The sequence below is a fragment of the Callorhinus ursinus genome, unplaced genomic scaffold, assembly GCF_003265705.2.
Source record: "Callorhinus ursinus isolate GAN/ISIS: 27379988/994484 unplaced genomic scaffold, GSC_fseal_2.0 scaffold44, whole genome shotgun sequence".
Classification (NCBI taxonomy): domain Eukaryota; kingdom Metazoa; phylum Chordata; class Mammalia; order Carnivora; family Otariidae; genus Callorhinus; species Callorhinus ursinus.
Genome location: NW_027397106.1, coordinates 2,336,420 through 2,354,885, shown reverse-complemented (window position 1 = coordinate 2,354,885; position 18,466 = coordinate 2,336,420). Strand labels below are relative to the sequence as shown.

Genomic DNA, 18,466 nt, shown 5'->3' with positions numbered 1-18,466 from the left:
TCTCAAATAAATAAATAAAATCTTTAAAAAAAAAAAAGAAAAATATATATTGCATTCATTCGATTAGTATTTGTCAAACATCTAAGTCACCCCTCTTACTGTAGGGATTCTGATAGACTTAGGGCACCTCTCCCATGAAGCCAGGGACATTGACGTCGTCTCGTTGACGGCCAGATTTACAGCATTAGAAAATGCCTAGCAAGGGGCGCCTGGGTGGCTCAGTCATTGAGCGTCTGCCTTTGGCTCAGGTCATGGTCTTGGGGTCCTGGGATCGAGCCCTGCATCGAGCCCCGCATCGGGCTCCCTGCTCTGCGGGAAGCCTGCCTGTCCCTCTCCCACTTCCCGTGCTTGTGTTCCCTCTCTCACTGTGTCTCTCTCTGTCAAAAAATAAATAAAATCTTTAAAAAAAAAAAAAAAGAAAGAAAGAAAGAAAGAAAATGCCTAGCAAGCACTCCACCAAACATATGATGAACGAATTCACAAATGAGCAGCTCGGGTCCAGGAAAGCCCTGCTACCTCTCGCTGGGTAACCAACCTACCTCCCAGATTCCCTGGTGTCTAAGGCCTGAGGTAACCCCAAAGCAGGACACATTGACTCATTCATAGGTCTTTGGGCAAGTCTGCTGACCTGGAAGGTAGGAACGGGCTCTGAAGGGGGCGCTTGGGGCAGTCTGGGGCTGGGCAGGTTTAGCCTCAGGGAAGTGTTAGGCAAGCTCCCATGGCAACGCAATTCTGTGTGTGTTTCTGCCCTCCCAATAGAATTCCAGGGTAAGGCCATCTATCCCCAAGGCCAGGAGTTGCCCCATCTCCTTCCTTGACTCTTCAGGTTTCCCTGGTGATTCATCTCAGGAAACTAAGAGAAGCCTGGGCAGCAGAAGCAACCTCCAGCGCATAGGAGGCAGAGGAGACAAAGTCCTACCCAAGGAGAGGGCCATTTCCCTCCCAGATTTGTGCTTCTGACTCAGAAGTGTCCAGCTGCAGAAGTCAAACTCCCCAGGCCTCCTCCTAGATCCATGGGTCCATGGTTCCCATGGCTCCCACATGGAGCCACATTGACCCTTCACCCCCAGTCGCCCCTTCCCACCCACGGCCAGACCCTGTTCCACGTGGCAGCCAGCTCCGAAGCAAACTCTCTCTCTCCCTGAGCAGGTCACCAGACCAGGGACTCTCCTTCTCTCTCTCTCTCTCTCTCTCTCTCTCTCTCTCACTGTCCCTCCAGCCTGACTCCACCCCAAGCACCTCCTTCAGGAAGGCCTCCCAGACCTCCCAGGCTTTTCTCCCAGCCCAGACTGTGATTAGATACCTTCAGCTCTGACCTGGTCTACCAGACTGGGGCATGAGTTCAGGCACCCCCAGTGGCCTAGGAGTACCCCTAAGACGGTAATGACAACTTTTAATCCTTACAGAAACTATGAAATAAGCATTATCTCTGTTTTAGAGCTGAGGAAACAGCCTGGAGGTTAAGAAAAGCTTGTGCTGTACAGTAGCTGCTGGGAGAGGCCGAACTGGGCCTTGTCTGCCTCCCAAGCCATGTCTCTCCTCCCTGCTTCCCTCCCCCTCCAAGACTGTACCAGATGCCAGGCACTCCCCACACCATAGACTTTTTATAACCCCATTCGATCTTCACGCTTAAGCCTACAGGGAAAGTACAAATAGCCTCATTTTACACCTTAGGATAGGGAAGCTCAGAAAGTTTCAAAATATTTCCTAAGGTCACAAAGCACTTGAGCATCAGGATCAGAATTCAACCCAAGCCTTCTAGCTCTGAAACCCAAAGTGAGGTTTCCCAGGGCCCTGGGTCTAGCCAGAGCCAGGCCGAGAGAGGCAGGGGATAGCCATGTAGATTCTCCAGGCCAGGAGGAAAGCTTTGACCCCAATCAGCCAGCACCCCTGATAAAGGAAGATGCCTTCCAGAAGGGAAGACCTGCCGAAGTGGCCCTGCTTATCTGGGGAGACCCAGGAATTCCAGAACAGCTGAGCAGCTGACCGGCATAATCCACCTCCCAGCTCTCCACCCTTCCTCCTCATCCTGTGAGCTGACACACCCTCAAATCCTTTCACTTCAGCACTTCCTACCACCACTCAGTGCTCTTGGATTTGTGATTAAATGAAATGAAATGGAACTGAGAATTGTTTTTAAACAATCCCTAGAACAACGTAGAGTAGCCGAAAAACGTAAATTTGGAAATCAAATCACATGTGTTCCAATCTCAACTGTCTCTAAATTGCTGTGTGACACTGGACAAGTCACTTCCCCTGTCTGAGCTACAGTTGTGTCTGTGTAATGAAGGAGCAGGACCATTTATTTCTGGAATTCCTTTAATTCCATTTAAATTAATTTGGTTTGGGGCACCTGGGTGGCTCAGTCGGTTAAGTGCCTGACTCTTGATTTCAGATCAGGTCATGATGTCAGGGTCATGAGATAGAGCCCCGTGCTGAGCATGGAGCCTGCTGCTCCCTCTCTCTCTGCCCCTCCCCACCCAATCAATCAATCAATCAATTTGGTTTTTAGCACTTTGAATTTCCCAAAGTTATTGCAGCACAGTGGGAACAGCACTAAACTTGAAATCATACCTGATTTGGGCTCTCAGCTTTTATTCTCTCATATGTCAAATAAATTAGGTGGTGACAGTAGTTGTCAGAGCTTTTCTTTGCCCCGTAAAGGCCCTGTTTAGGATCCCTATGCAATGAGGGAAAACCACAGACTCTTCTCCAAGATCTCAGCCTTCCTCCTGTTCTTCATCGCCCTCCCTCAGTGAAAGGGCCCCTGTGATGAAGCACACTCTCGACTATACTCTGGAGTCACCCATAGTTCCCTCCTACCGCAGCACTAGCCAGTGGACAAGACAGCATCCTCTCCTTCACTGAGCATTGAAAGGGGCGAAAGGATAGACTGGACAAAGGACTGGCTCATCTAAGGAATGAGCAGAGTAGCAATGAGTGACCAGGGAAGGGGGTGCTCCTTCGAAGGAGCCTCTGTGCTGGGAGTCCCCACTCAGACTTAGATGGGGTCAGGCCTGCCCAGAAGCCGAGGAATGGAGGACAGCGGGGGTGCGGCAGGCCTCAAGGGGGCGAAAGCACAGCAAGGCCAGGACAATGGGGAAAGGACCTCAGGGAAGGAGGTCTGGCAGGTTCTGAAAGCCGTGCTCTCCGATGGTCTGCAATTCCTAGCACGGACTGAGTCAGGCAGGGCAAGGTCCGGACGCCCCGCCCCCGGCCCAGAGGAATGCAAGTGGAGGTATATGTCTATACAACAGACTGCCTCACAGAGAATGGGCCCATCCAGGGTCATAAGCCTTATGTCCCCACCCCCAGAGAGCAAAACTAGCTACCTCTGAGTTCCCAGGAGCTCAGGCTGAGTCAGAGCTGGGGGGCTGCAGGGACAGTGGCCCTGGGCAGCATGCTTCCAGGGTATGGTGTCCATCAGAAAATGGGACCAAAGGAGGTTGGGAGCAAAGGGGGAGAAGACATGGATCAGGAGGACTGGTCCCAGCAAAGGCTAAGGTCTCAAACTCCTACTAGCAGCCCCAAGCCAGAAATCTCCCCGCCCCTGCCCCCCCAGGGACGTTCAGGCCCAGAACTGGACAGCACTGTCGTCTCAGCCTCCTGCTACTGAGCTCTGGGGTTCATGCACAGCTGTTCCTGGAGCGTAATGGGTCCCCTCTCTCTCTCTCTCTCTTTCTCTCTCTCTGCCACCATTAACTATTTCTCTAGATTTTTTTTTTTAAGATTTTATTTATTTATTTTAGAGACAGAGCCAGTGAGTGGCGGGGAGGAGCAGGGGGAGAGGAACAGGCAGACTCCATACTTAGCCCAGAGCCTAAGGCGGGGCTCGATCCCAGGACCCTGAGATCATGACCTAAGCCAAAATCAAGTCAGACGCTTAACCGACTGAGCCACCCAAACGCCCCTCCCTAGCTTTAAAAACCACGTCAATTCACACTCCTCTTAGAGGACAGGAGCAGGACCCAGAAAAGTAAAGGACCCAGGTCCTAGCTCCAGTCCTGGTCTTCCCTTCCACCCCTATGCCCTGAGCTGGGCTCCCAGTCCCTCCGAGGAAGGAGGAGGCAGGAGGAAGTGTTGCCTTGCTCTCTGTGTCCCTGAGAAATTCTCTTCCTCCCTGCGATGTTCCTTCCTCCTTCTTGCAGGCAGGTGAGAGGGGCCCTGGAGACGTGCAGGCGGGTCTGCAGAGTGGAGGGGAGCTGACATCATCACCCGCTCTGAAGCTCCTAGACACGTACACATCCTCCCTCTGGCCTTCTGGCCCTGCCCCCCTCCATCTCCCCCAGTCACTTTGCTCCAAGATGTCCTCTGGCCAGGCCCAGCCAGACTGATCTTCCATAAACACCACTTTGATCCTGTCACTTCCCAGCTCAGAGACTCCCTTTGCCTTCCGAATAAAGGTCAAACTCCTCCTCTAGCTGAGCTGAGCCTTCCCTGGCTGGCACTTAGCTGCCTCCCTGCCCCAGCCCCAGGGCCGTGCCCTTTCTCCCACAGCACCTTCCTGTCACCTGCACCTGCTGAAACCTTACCCCTCCTGCGGGCCCTGGCTCCAGCACACCCCATTCATTCTGCAAACATTTACTGAATGAAAATCACACACCAGGCACCTGCCCACACAGCCTGCCCCAGTCACCACTGCTGGAAGTCACCAGTCCCACAGAGACCCCCAAAACGAGCCTTGGTTATGCCCCTGGGCTGGGTCACCCTTGCCTGAGCACCCCCCTAATTGTAAACCTGATCCACAGGCATCTAACGTGGCTTGAGCATTGGCTACTGAAGCAGTCTCCCATATTTGCCTCATTCGGTCCTCACAATGACCTTGAGGGTTTAGTATTATTACCGTAACTTGCCCAGCAACTAGTAATTGGGGCTCCAAACGGGGTCCCCAAATTCCAAGTCCAGGGCCTCACACCAGCACCAAGTGCAGGCTCAAAAGCAGGCCCCTGTCTTACACGTTTCTGTTTCGCTCAATAGCCAGCACGGAAATTCGTTCGACTCACAGAAGGAAGGAATGCATGGTTCTCTGATTCTATTCTAGCCCGATGAGTCATCCTGAGTCGTCGTCTGCCCTCTGACCCCTATTTCCTCTCTCCCACATTCCTTTTTTCCTATCTTCTCCTCTCCTTCGCCCTGAGCCCCCAGGATCCTGAAGATAAGGGGGAAAAGAGGCTGTGATTATTCTCATTGATACCAGGGATGGATAGGCCTTGGGAAGTCCTCCACAGCCCAGAAACAGCCCCAAGGAGGTAATCCAGGATGGGAAGGCTCCTCCCTACACCCCACCACCCTGTTTGATAGACCAAATGAGCCCCAGCCTTTATCTTCATCCCTCCCCAATTCTAGCAGGACATAGGCTGGCCAGGGAGGGGAGCAGTGGGGGCAGCCAGATAACAGTGAGAGGGTGGAAAGAGACCTAAATTCGGTGACTCACCACCTTGTGCCTTCCCAAGATGGGGGCGGGGGTACCTGCACACTTGGAATTCCAGCCCAGCCCTGGAGAGACACTTGCGTGTCAGTAAGCTGGACAGGGGGAGGAGGAAGAGCTCTGTTTACTCCCAAACTAAAGGGCAGCCATGGCAACGGAGGCTGGGGGCCATCGGTGTGGGGGGCAAAGTCGCAGCCAGAGTGGGACCCCGGCTGCCTGCCAGCCGACTGGGCCGGATGCCCAGACCATGGCAGCCAGGCCTTCTCCGGCCAAGCACCCCCTTGTGGCCAGCCGGAGCTCATCCTGAGAGCCGGGGAGGGGCAGGCCTGAGGGAGAAGCCACCCATTTTACAGAATCACACGCGTTCTCGTCCCCTCCCCTCCCCTCCCCGTTCTGGGTGCTGTCTCTCCGGAGGCCAGGCACAGACAGACGGACACTGAACCAGGGGGGAGCGCTTGGCCTCTGTGCTGGGGCGAGGAAGGAATGGGGAGCTGAGCCAGCCACGGGGAGAGGCGGAGTGAGGGTGTCAATCCGGAAGGCTTCCTGGAGGAGGACAAGGCAGAACAGAAGGAGGGTGTCCCAGGCTAAGGAAAAGACAGTGGCGTCTTCAGAGCAGAAGAGGGTGTCTCCTCAGCTGCAAAGACACGTCATCAGACCTGCCCCTCTCCCAGGGACCAGACTCATAAACTCCTGGTGCCTGAAGGGGCTTCCGTGGCTGGCACCACCTCCTTAATGCCCCCCTCGCCTGTTATCTGTATTCATCCCCACCCTTAACTCCTTCTTGGAGGTGGCCCTCCCTGTGCTCAGGGCCAGGCCTTCCACCCACACTCTCAACTCTACCCCCTGGGAAGCTTGCTCCATCAAGCCTCTCCTCTCCCCGTCCTGCTATGCCCGCTGCCTCGGATTTCTCCCCTCTTCCTCTATCCATGTGCAAGTCTCTCCTCCTTAAAAAAAAGGAAGGGAGGAAGAAGAGAGGGAAGGGGAGAGGGGAGGGCAATCATCCTCCACCCTTGACACCTCTCTTTCCACAGCCAAGCTCCTCAAAAGAAGAGGTCATATTCATTCTCAATTCTCACCTCACACTACCTACCCCACCCCAGCCACCAGCCACAGAAATCATTAAAACCACTAACGATCAGGGGCGCCTGGGTGGCTCAGTCATTAAGCGTCTGCCTCCAGCTCAGGTCACGATTCCAGGGTCCTGAGATCGAGCCCCGCATCAGGGTCCCTGCTCCGCGGGAAGTCTGCTTCTCCCTCTCCCACTCCCTCTGCTTGTATTCCCTCTCTCTCTTCTCTCTCTCTCTCTGTCAAATAAATAAATAAAGTATTAAAAAAAAAACACTAATGATCAGGGGCACCTGGGCGGCTCAGTCAGTTGAGCTTCTGACTCGGTTTTGGCTTAGATGGTGATCTCAGGGTCATGAGATGGAGCCTCAAGTCGTGCTCTGCGCTCCTGGGGGAGTCTGCTTGAGATTCTCTCTCCCTCTCCCTCTGCATCTTCCCCCCAACCTGCTCCCCACACTTGCGTGCTCTCTCTCTCTTTCTCTCTCTCAAATAAATAAATAAATAAAATCTAAAAAAAAAAAAAAAAAACTAACGAACAACTAATAGCTGAATTTGGTGGACTCTTTTCAAGTTTTTTCTTACCTGATCTACCTATGATATTGGACTGGACACCACTGACCACTCCATCTTTCTTGAAAGACTATTTCCTTGGCCTCCTGACATCTCCTTCTAAACTTCTTACTATCCCTCAGGCCATTCCTTTCCAATTTCCTTTTTTTTTTTAAGATTTTATTTATTTATTTGAGAGAGAGAGAGTGAGCAAGAGAGAAAGAGGGAGCATGAGTGGGGGGAGGGAGAGGGAGAAGCAGGCTTCCCGCTGAGCAGGGAGCCCGATGTGGGACTCGATCCCAGGACCCTGGGATCATGACCTGAGCCGAAGGCAGATGCTTAACGACAGAGCCACCCAGGCGCCCCTCCAATCTTCATCCCCGAATCCTTTCTACCTGCCCACAACCTGTATCTGTAGTCCTTTATCTTCTTGGTGGGCCACGCACACTCCTTTGGCACAATCACAGATTGTCAGCATCTCCTATATAACTCAAGAGGCTCATGCAGTCAGGAAATCCACCCACCGAGGCCAGACTGAGAGCCTTGGCCTCAACCTCTTTTCTTCTGGTCAATCCCATCCACTTCCGGGATGATGGCTCCCAGACTCTCAGGAGAGCTGCAGAACTGTGTTTCCAATCACCACCTTGGGTCTCGCCACGTCTCAAAATGAGTAGGTTCCAAACTGAAGTCATTATATAACACCACCCTCCTGGCCTCTCTTCCTTTCATAATTCCCATCTGATGGACATCACCCCTTCCAAAGTGAGAAAGCTAGGAGTCACCTGAAGGCCCGGGGATGGTACTATAATCTGCCTCATACAGTTGTTAGGAAGCTAAATCATGATATGTATAAAGCATGTGGAACTGTGCCTGGCACATCATAGGTGCTCAATAATTGTTGGTTATTATTGTTAGTATTCTTACTTCTTCATTCCCCATACATCCAATTAGACACCAAAACCTGCCAAATCTAACTTCTTAATTTCCTTTGAATCCATGTTCTTCCCTGTATTTCCACTGAATCTCCTCCCTTAATTGAGGCATTCATTATCACTCATCTAGATGATTGCACTAATCGCCAATCTTGTGCCTTCATACCTTTCCAAGATACCCAGCTAGAGTAGTCTTGCCAAAAAGCAAAATGATTATGACACTTTCCTGCTTCAAGATTCAATGTCTCTCTAGATCCTGAAACAGTACCCAGATGCCTTTGGTTCATCCCTGGGGAATTTGTTAAAAATGGAGGCCCAGGGGTGCCTGGGTGGCACAGTCCGTTAAACGTCCGACTCTTGGTTCTGAGTCAGGTTGTGATCTCCGGGTCATGAGATGGAGCTCCACATTGGGCTCCATGCTCAGCGGGGAATCTGCTTGAGATTCTCCCTCTCCCTCTGCCCCTCCCGCTCACGCCCTCTCTCTCTCTAAAACAAATAAATAAATCTTTAAAAAAATCAAAATCAAAATAAATGGAGGCCCAGACCCCAATACCAAAGAGTATTATTCTGCAAGTGGGGGTGCCACTTGGGCACCTGCATTCATAACATGTTCCCCAGTGTACCTGGTGCAAAATAAAGTTGAGAACCAGGGAAGTGCAAACTCTTCATTGCCTACAAGGCCTTCCTTGACCTGGCCCTCACTGACCTTTCCCACTTCATCTTCTGTCTCTTACATTTTTCTGCTACCAATTGGCTCCCCATGTATTTAACAAATATCTATTGATCACCTAATAAGTGCAGGCACTAAAAACCCAATGATGAGCAAAATAGATATGGCCCCTGGAGCTTACAATCTAGTTAGAAAGATAGCAACCTAATAATCACACTAATGAAAAAATATAAATATAAACTGCTATAAATTATTTTAATAAAAGAAACATGATCCTATAAGAATATATTACAAAAGAACATGGCCTAAATTTGAAGGAATTAAAGAAACTTCCCTGAAGAAGCAATACTTGAACCGAAATATGAAGGATAAGTTAATAGAAAAGGCTGCAGTAAGGAAAGAGAATGATTTAGATATAGGGCATTTCACATGCAAAGGCCCTGGGCAAGCAAGAGTACCACATGTTCCAGATACTATCTCTCACCACTTCTATTCAGCATCGTAATGGAGGTGTTAGTAAAGGCAATAAGTCAAGAAAAATAAATAAAAGTCATAGAGATCAGAAAAGAAGAAATAAAGCTGTCTTTATCTGCCAATGAAATGATAGTCTATGGAGAAAATCCTAAAGAATATACAAGAAATCACTAGAACTAATAAAAGAATTTAGCAAGTCTGCAGGATAAATGATCAACATTTAAAAATCAGTCATATTTCTATATACTAGCAATGAGCAGTCAGAAATTGAAATTGAAAGCACAGTGTCGGGTGCCTGGGTGACTCAGTCATTAAGCGTCTGCCTTCAGCTCAGGTCATGATCCCAGGGTCCTGGGATCAAGCCCCACATCAGGCTCCCTGCTTAAGGAGGAAGCCTGCTTCTCCCTCTCCCACTCCCCCTGCTTGTATTCCCTCTCTTGCTGTCTCTCTCTGTCAAATAAATAAATAAAATCTTTAAAAAAAGCACAATATCATTTATAATCAGATTTAAACGTAAAATACCTTCCAATCAAACAAAATATATGCAAGATTTTTGTGCTGAAAACCACAAAACATTAGCAAGAGAAATTGAAGGAGATCTATATGACTGGAGAGATATACCAAGTTCATAGATTGGAAGACTCAATATTGTTAAAATGCTAATTCTGTCTCTGAATTGATCTATAAGTTTAATGCAGTCCCAATCAAAATCTCAGTAAACTTTTAAATAAAAATTGATGGGCGCTTGCGTGGCTCAATTGGTTAAGCGACTGCCTTCAGCTCAGGTCATGATCCTGGAGTCCCAGAATTGAGTCCCGCATCGGGCTCCCTGCTTGGTGGGGAGTCTGCTTCTCCCTCTGACCCTCCCCCTTCTCATGCTCTCTTTCTCTTCATTCTCTCTCTCTCAAATAAATAAATAAAAATCTTTAAAAATAAATAAATAAATTGACAAAATTATTCTAAAAATTTATACAAAAAGGCAAAGGGCCTAAAATAGCTAAAACAATTTTGAAAAAGAAGAAGAAATATGTGGGGCGCCTGGGTGGCTCAGTCAGTTAAGCGTCTGCCTTTGGCTCAGGTCATGATCCCAGGGTCCTGGGATCGAGCCCTGCATCAGGCTCCCTGCTCCATGGGAAGCCTGCTTCTCCCTCTCCCACTCCCCCTGCTTATGTTCCCTCTCTCGCTATGTCTCTCTCTGTCAAATAAATAAATAAAATCTTTAAAAAAAAGAAGAAGAAGAAGAAAAAATTTGTACTCATACTACCTAGCCTCTAGACTTGCCATAAAGTTACAGTAATCAAGACAGTGAGGTCTCAGCCGAGCGACAGATACATACATCAATAGAACATAAGAGTCTAGAAAGAGACTCACACAGTGGTGCCAAGGTAAATCACTGGAGAAAGGACAATCTTTTCAACAAATAGTGCTAAACAATTGGACATCCTTGTGGGAAAAAAAAAAAGGAACTTCAACCCATACTTCACATCATAGGCAAGAATCAAATCAAAACATAAAATCTAAAACTATACAACTTCTAGAAGAAAATATAAGAAAAAGTCTTAGTGATCTTGGGTTAGGGAAAGATTTCTTAGATTGAACACAAAAAATTACACACCTTACAAGAAAAACTTGATAATGGAATTTTATCAAAATTAAAACTTCAATTGTTCTAATAACATTGTTAAGAAAATACAAAGATAGGCCACAGAGTGGGAGAAAATACTTGCCAAACACATTAACTCAAATGAATCATAGGCCAAAATGTAAAACCTAAAGCCATAAAACATCTGGGAAAAAAAAAACAAACAGGAAAGATCTTTGTGACTTTAACATAGGAAAAGACTTCTCAAATACAGCATCAAACCTTGATTCATAAAATAAAAACTTGATAATTGGACTTCTTCAAAATTAATAACTTCTCTTCAAAAGGCAAAGTCAAGAGAATGGAAAGGAAACCATAGACCGAGAGAAAAATAGTTGTAAATCACATATATGATGAAGAATGTAAATCCAGATCTATAGAAAGCTCTCAAATTTTAATAATTTTAAAAAAACAGTATTTTAAATGGGTAATATTTTAAATGGTGAAAGATTTGAATACATACTTCATCAAAGATGAAATACAGATAGCAACAGAAACCCACGAGCAGACACTCAACATCATCAGTCATTAGGAAAGACAAATTAAAGCCACAATGAAATACCACTATGCACCCACCAGGAAAGCTACAATTAAAAAAAAAAAAAAAGGACAGATGATACAAAATGTGTACAGGATCCAAAGCCACTGAAACTCTCAAACATTATGGGTGGGAATGTAAAATGGTACAACTACTTTAGAAAATAATTTGGCATTTTCTTACAGAGTTAAACCCATACAGATACAACCTACTTGTTCCATTCCTGGGTATTTTAACCAAGAGCAATGAAAACATATACCCACACAAAGACCTATACATCAATGTTCATAATTCATTCTAAAAACTGGAAACAGGTTAAATATCCATGTACTGATGAATGGGTAAACAAATTATGGTACCTCCATAGGGTGGAATACTCTAGGGCAATAAAAAGGAGGAAACTACAGGGGCACCTGGGTGGCTCTTGGTGTTAAGCGTCTGCCTTCGGCTCGGGTCATGATCCCAGGGTCCTGGGATTGAGCCCCGCATCGGGCTCCCTGCTCCGCGGGAAGCCCGCTTCTCCCTCTCTCAATCCCCTTGCTTGTGTTCCCTCTCTTGCTGTGTTTCTCTCTGTCAAAAAAATAAATAAATAAAAAATTTTAAAAAGGAGGAAACTACAGATATGTGCAATATCATGGATGAATCACAAAAACGTTACGCTAAGTGAAAGAAGCCAGAGACAAGAGGCCACATGCTGTGTGATATAATTTATAGGGCATGTCTGATAGGCACAGAGAATAGATCAGTTGTTGCCAGAGCTGGGGGTGGGTGAGGGAGATAAACTAGAAATGAACACAATGGGACACTTTGAGATAATTAAAAACGTTTTATACCTTGATTTATGGTGGCATTTTACAACCGTATTCCTTTGTCAAAACTCAAGGAATTCCATCCCTAAAAAAAGTGAATGTTACCATATGCAAATTATACCTCAAAAAAATCTGAATTGTTAAAAAGCAGGAAGGAAAAAAAAACAGATGCAGGAAGTTCATAGGTTCAGCCTGAGATCCTATAAGTTTGTGGTGTTTTCGGTTTGGATTTGTTTTTAGGCAATCTCTATGCCCAAAGTGGGGCTCGAACTCACAACCCTGAGATCAAGTGTCACATGCTGAACCGACTGAGCCAGCCAGGCGCCCCAGATCCAATAAGTTTAAGATGACTTTGAAAGCTCCAAGAGGGGATACTATCCCGTGACCAGCCAGAGACAGAGACCTGAAACTCAGAGGAGGGGACTGTGTTAGACACTAACAGGTCACACTGCCCGCTGGATCTGGAAAGCCTTCTCCTCGACCCCCTCGTCTCCCTAGCAAGTTCTCATTCGTTTTCTGAAGCCCTGCCGGAGCATTCCCTCCTCCACGACCCCAATCCTTCAACAGCATGAGAGCAGCAAGCTTCTCTGGCTTTTCTGCACTGTGCCCCCAGAGACGGGAACATGTCTGGTATCTAGCAGGGGCCTTACACATAGTTGGTGAATGGATGAAGCACTCTCCCCTCCAACAGTACTTTGGAACTTTTCATAGTACCTCTCACACTGTATTTGGTTTCTTCAATTATCTGTCCCCTCTAATAATGATCTCCTTGATTGTTATTACTTATTTGTGTTCATCTTTGTATTCCCAGCTCTCTGTGGAACCGAACCAAACTAAAGGCTTACACTCCCTGCTGATGGAGACCCGAGGAGAAGGAGGCAGGGGAGCACCCGTGAAAAGCACCTGCTAGGCTCACTAACTTGGGCGCCGCACGTGATCGCGATCACACGGAGACAAACAGCAAAGCCAGGATACAAACCCAGGTCTGTCCGATTCCAAAATCTGTGCTCTCTTCCCATCCTCTCTTTTGCTTGAGATCCTTATCTCCTTGATTTTCAGCACCTTCAGCCACCCTCAGCACCACCATCTGCTCTGACTCTTCATGCGTCCTTTCCCACCTCGTCGGTAGGCCTTGTATCCCACGCACGTGTCACAGTCTCCTCTGCCTCTGTCCCCTCTTCCCGCTGGTCAAGAGGCAAGAGTATGTAGGGGCGACACACGTCAAGTCCCAGCTCTGCCCCCTATTCGTCCTATATTACCTCTCAGCTTTCAGCTTAAATGCCACTTCCCGCAGGAAGTGTTTCTCAGGCTAGATTAGTGCTGCGGCTGATCTCCTTGCAGCAGCTGCTATGTGCTTGCATTGTTCCCTGGACTTGGCCTAGCATCGCACCAGCTACTTGATTATTATTACCGCTTGTTTGATCAGTGACCAGCCTTGCTAAACTGTGCCAGCCCAAGCAAGCCTTCCAGCAACCTCGCTACCTGAAACAGCAGATCATCCCCTTTTCTCCCTTCCTTCCCCAAAAGTCTACACTCTGCCTCCACTTCATCACTAACCACTCACTCCTCAGCCCTTCACCGCCTGCCCTCGGTCTCCATCACTTTCTGGATGTGCTCTTCTTGTCCTCGGCCTCCTTGATCGCTCTGTGTATATGCCCCGCGGACAGCTCTTCCTTGAAACTCCTTCTCCTTGGCTCTCATGACCTCTCTCTCGTGGTCTCTTCCTAGGAACTGGCAAGAGTCTGAGCCTCCTCCCCTTTCCCCTCTCTTTTCCCTCTGTCTCTTCCTCCTCTACTTGCCTTAGCTCTCTGCCCACTTCTTTGCTCTGATCCCTTTCCATAGGCCATCCTATCCACGGGTTGAGGGTTTTCCCCAAATCCTCTAGGTGGGTGCTCCTGACAGTGCCCCCACATCCGGCTATGCAGGTCGGTCGGTGCACTGGCCCCGGAGACAAGGATGAGGCTGACTTTTTCCAGTTTGTGCAAAGGCTGTAAAGGCTAGCTTTAGCCCTGTGAGTTGCAGCCCCTCCCCCTGCCTCTCCCGGGCTATAGCCTTGCTTTCCTAGCTGCTCACAGGATAGTTCCCCCAGACACCGCTAGTAGATCTTCCAAGTCCAAAGCCAAAGGGAGAGAGACTGACAGAGACATGGCCACGGACAGGATGATTTTGAGATGGGTTATCAGCCACTCAGCTTTTCCATTTTATCTCCTCTTCCATCGACTCGGCCGTAGCTGCCCCTGCCCTGTGCCCAGATCGAAAGGAAAGAGCGATGAGCAGGGAACAGAAGACTAGAGGGCAGTGAGGTCAAAGTAAGGGGGCTGGGAGGAAAAGGAGTAGATGCGGCAAACCAGACAAGAGAGGAAATCCACTGGCTTCTCAGTTGTCAAAGCTTGATCAGGCACATTGTCTCATTCGATCCTCATGAAAACTCTTAGAGTAGATATAACTATTATTTTTATTACCAAGGACACCAACCCAAGTACATTTGCCCAAGATCACCCAGCCCAGGTCTTTTGACACCAAGAGCCATGCTCATGCCCTTGGCCCACCCACTTCTCAGCAGACTGGAAAGAGGTAATAGGCTGGGGGGTGGCATCGAGGTATCGGGGTTCGACCTGAGGAGAGACCAAGGGCACCAGAGTCAAAGGGGGAAGAGGTCATAAGAGTAGGAGAGGGCATCCCTGGTGGAGGAGAGCTCCCTTTGCCAGAAAAGGCTGCAGGAGGGCTCAGGGAGTTCGAGATTCAGTCCTGTACCCACCCCAGCTGCAGCCCCCACCACCCCGCCTGCCTCCCACAGCCAACCCAGCCACGCTTGTTGGTACCCCAGCCTCTCCTGGCTCCCCCTTTTCATTAATTGTTTAAATCAAAATCTTTTACAGAGTTCCCCCTACATGCCAGGAGCAGGGCTGGGCTTGAGGGGGTCCCACTCTGCCCCACGCTCCTTTCTCTCGGGTCCTCGGCAGCTCTGCCCCTCACTCCCTAACTCAGCAGCTCTGGGCCCTCCAGGCAGTGAAGGGAGTTGAGGGGAGCCCCCCCAGGACTCACTCTCTCTCACCCATCTTTACTGCTTCCATCCTCCCCACCACCGGGGCCTCTCCCTTCCTCCAACACACACGCACACCTGTGGCAAGTCCTTTCTGAAGTCCCCCTCAATCCCTCCAGAAGATGATGGACATCGTCCCCTCCCTGTGTGGGCTATAGACCCCCACCCTCACACCTCGGTTGCTATTCTAAATACCTCCCTCCTCAGGGCCCAGCAGGAAATTTCCATCCTAAATGATGAAACAAAACCTGAAGGATTGCTGACCCCCATGACCCTCCCTGATCCCTAACCCCCACCATCTAGTTTCCCCTGGGCTGTCAGCTCCAACCCTCAGACAGAGACTGTGGGGAGGAGGAAAGGGCTGACCCCTTTATCAGGGTCATCTCTGAGTTGACTCAGGAATTAAACCTGCCTCTCAGGTTCCCCACTCCCCCTCAGCAAGACACCAGAATGTGGGGCCTGACTGGGGGCAGGGAACATTTCCCCTCCCTCAGGAACCCCCCTGTGCTCTATAAGCTTTCTGTCTTTGTTCTGGGAGCCTCTCACCAGGCCATCTCCTGCTCCACATCCCCCAGGACCCGCCTCTTAGACACTTATTCCTCTTTTCCCCTGGCCACCCACCCGAATCCAGAGCCCCAGTGTCCCAGTGCCAGGGATCTGTGGCCCGAAACTCCTCCCCCAGTCCGCACCAGCTCTCCCCAGGCTCTCCGACAGAGTGCAAAGGCCCTGAATCACAGAGCAGTCTGGAAAGGGTAGAAAAGGACAGACCGGTGCTAGAAGCCTAAGGCTGGTATTTGCCAGATGCTGCAAGAGGTCAGGAATGTGGCCACTGACATCAGCTACGGGAGATAAGAGCCAGCTGGCAGCTCTCCCCCTCCGGCCTTAGACTGAGCCTCCACAGGCCCCGAAAGGTCCTGAGCAGTTGAAATGGGGTAGGGATCAGAGAACATCTGGGAAGGGGTTTGGTTAAGAATCCGGGGATCTGGGCCTGATCCCTGATGGAATTTCAAGTCCCCCAGGGGTCTTAAGAGACTTAGACCTCTTATCATTGAACCATCTTTACAATTAAATTGATCCCCCCTCCTCTACCCTCCTGGGTGTGTTTAAGACCTACTCTGCAGTAAGTAACTAGTATTTGTTTTATGAAAGACTGATAACACTCACATCCACCGTCACCCAAGGAAATAGACTGGATAGTCTTTATCATTCTCCCTTTGTAAGTGAAGAAACTGAAGTTCTGAGTGAAGTGACTTCCCCAAGTTCACACAGCTAGCCAAGAACCCAAATTGGCTGACTTGAGGCTTAGCAAGTACAGCAGAGGCAATACATCGCCTGTTCTTTTTTTTCTTTTTTAAGATTTTATTTATGTATTTGACAGAGAGAGACACAGCGAGAGAGGGAACACAAGCAGGGGGGTTGGGAGAGGGAGAAGCAGGCTCTCCGCCGAGCAGAGAGCCCGATGCGGGGCTCGATCCCAGGACCCCGGGATCATGACCTGAGCCTAAGGCAGAAGGCAGACGCTTTAATGACTGAGCCACCCAGGCGCCCCCAATACATCACCCGTTTAATCTACATATCTTACTGTGCAATTCTGCCCAACATGACAGCTCTGGAACCCAGCAGGGGAATGTGAAGGTGAAAGCGGGAGAAACCCCTTTGACGGGCAGGCACCTCTCCTGCCATGCAAACGGAGCGGCACTTATTTGCCTGCTATTTTGCATCCATTTGCCTTTTGGCCTTCAGCAGGCCCGGATTTGCCCCTGGCCAGCCCCCACTGAGCACTGTGAGGCTTTCCCCAGCAGAAGGTGGGGGCCCTGGGAGACTCCAGGGCCAAGCCCCATGTCTGAGCTATGCCTCCTTCCGGCGGGTCCACTGGCCCAGCTCTACCCCCTCCTTTCCCAGGCGGCTCTCATGTCTGCCCCCATCTCTTCGGTTCAGCTGGCAGCTCGATAAGAATCAATAGGTCCACTCCAGAACAAAGAGCACGACAAGCGTCTAAGGCCAGGCCCTGCCGAACAAGCTGCTCATGGTGACAGACTGGAAGGCCCTGTACCTCAGGATTCCCCAGTTCATTCAGCAGGGGGTGGCCATCAGTCTCAGAGGTGCAGGGAGCAGTGGGAACTTTTTTACTTCCATCCTTCTTACCGACGTCCTGCTGTGAGCTTCCTGGAGGAGACACCTCCCTGGGGACCAGCTTGAGATCCAGAGAGCTTTTGGAGGAGAGGCAGGGGAAGGCGGGGACCTGCAGAAAAATCGTAGGAAGGATGGGGACGGGGCTAGCCAGAAGGGCTGAGTCTCAGCTGGAATATTTGTAGGCGTACATGGCTGTCGCCTCAGACCCTGCACCGTGTGGGACACGTCGCAGTCCGCACGAGGGATTTCAGTCTCTTGCTAGTCACTGCTGTTCTCCCAGCAGCAACTCAAGCAGGATCTGACATGCAGTCGGTGCCCAACAAATATCTGTCGAACTGTGAAGTGCTCAGGAAGTATCTGTTTACCCAAGGGTGTAGGTAAGGCTGACACACGGGTGTTTAGAAGTGAAGAGTGTCCCCTGTGGAAATCACCAAGTGTCCCACTGAGGGCAGGCTCCCATGGGAGTGAGTGGAGGGGAGAAGAGCAAGAGGGAGGGGGGGTTCAGAGAACCAGTTTGTTTTCAGGAGTCTGAACCTACTTGGTGAGTGAATGTGTCTGTGGGTATTTGACAGTACACATCTGTATGAGGTGGGCATGAGTGTGTGCTAGTGAACATGTGCACGTGTATACATTTGGGAACCAAGTGTGCGTGGTGGGGGGGGGTCAGGTGTGTAAACCAGCAGATTTGAGGCTCAAGGTTGAGCTACTCTTCTTCTCCAGCCCCAAACTTTTCTTCCCCAGGACTCCTGGGACTCCAGGATCCCCCCCAGATCCTCTCCGAAGGTGGAAACTTGGGCTGCAGGTTGAGGATGATTACAGAGATTCACACCCGACTTCACTCACTCATCTCCCAAAACCCCCAAATTCCAACCTGCCAGGACCTCCTCTACCAGAGGGGAGGGGGGCATAACAACGCCATTTCCTGCCCCTAAACTACACTTCAAGGGCCGACTCCACCTGCTGCCTTGGTCCATCCAGGTTACTCACCCCCCTTCTGGGGGGTCGTGGGCGGCCTTGGTAGGAAGCTGCTGGGGGTGCTGGGGGTGCTGGGGAGGCCCGGGAACCGAGTCGCGGATTCCCGCCCGCGGTCCACCTGTGGCCCAACCTTGAGCGCGGGGACTTGGTGGCGGGGGCGGGGCCTCCCCGGTCCCCACCCCCTCCCTCGGCGCGATATAACTTCAGT

At 49.9% G+C, this 18,466-nt stretch overlaps 1 long non-coding RNA gene across 1 annotated transcript; it reads left to right on the top strand.

Moving 5' to 3' along the window:
- The first annotated feature begins 4,072 nt into the window (after positions 1 to 4,072).
- Positions 4,073 to 14,652, top strand: LOC141370737 (uncharacterized). The gene is made up of 3 exons (XR_012375045.1): positions 4,073 to 4,152; positions 12,919 to 13,090; positions 14,574 to 14,652. It is a non-coding gene; the product is annotated as an uncharacterized lncRNA (long non-coding RNA).
- The last annotated feature ends 3,814 nt before the right edge of the window (positions 14,653 to 18,466 follow it).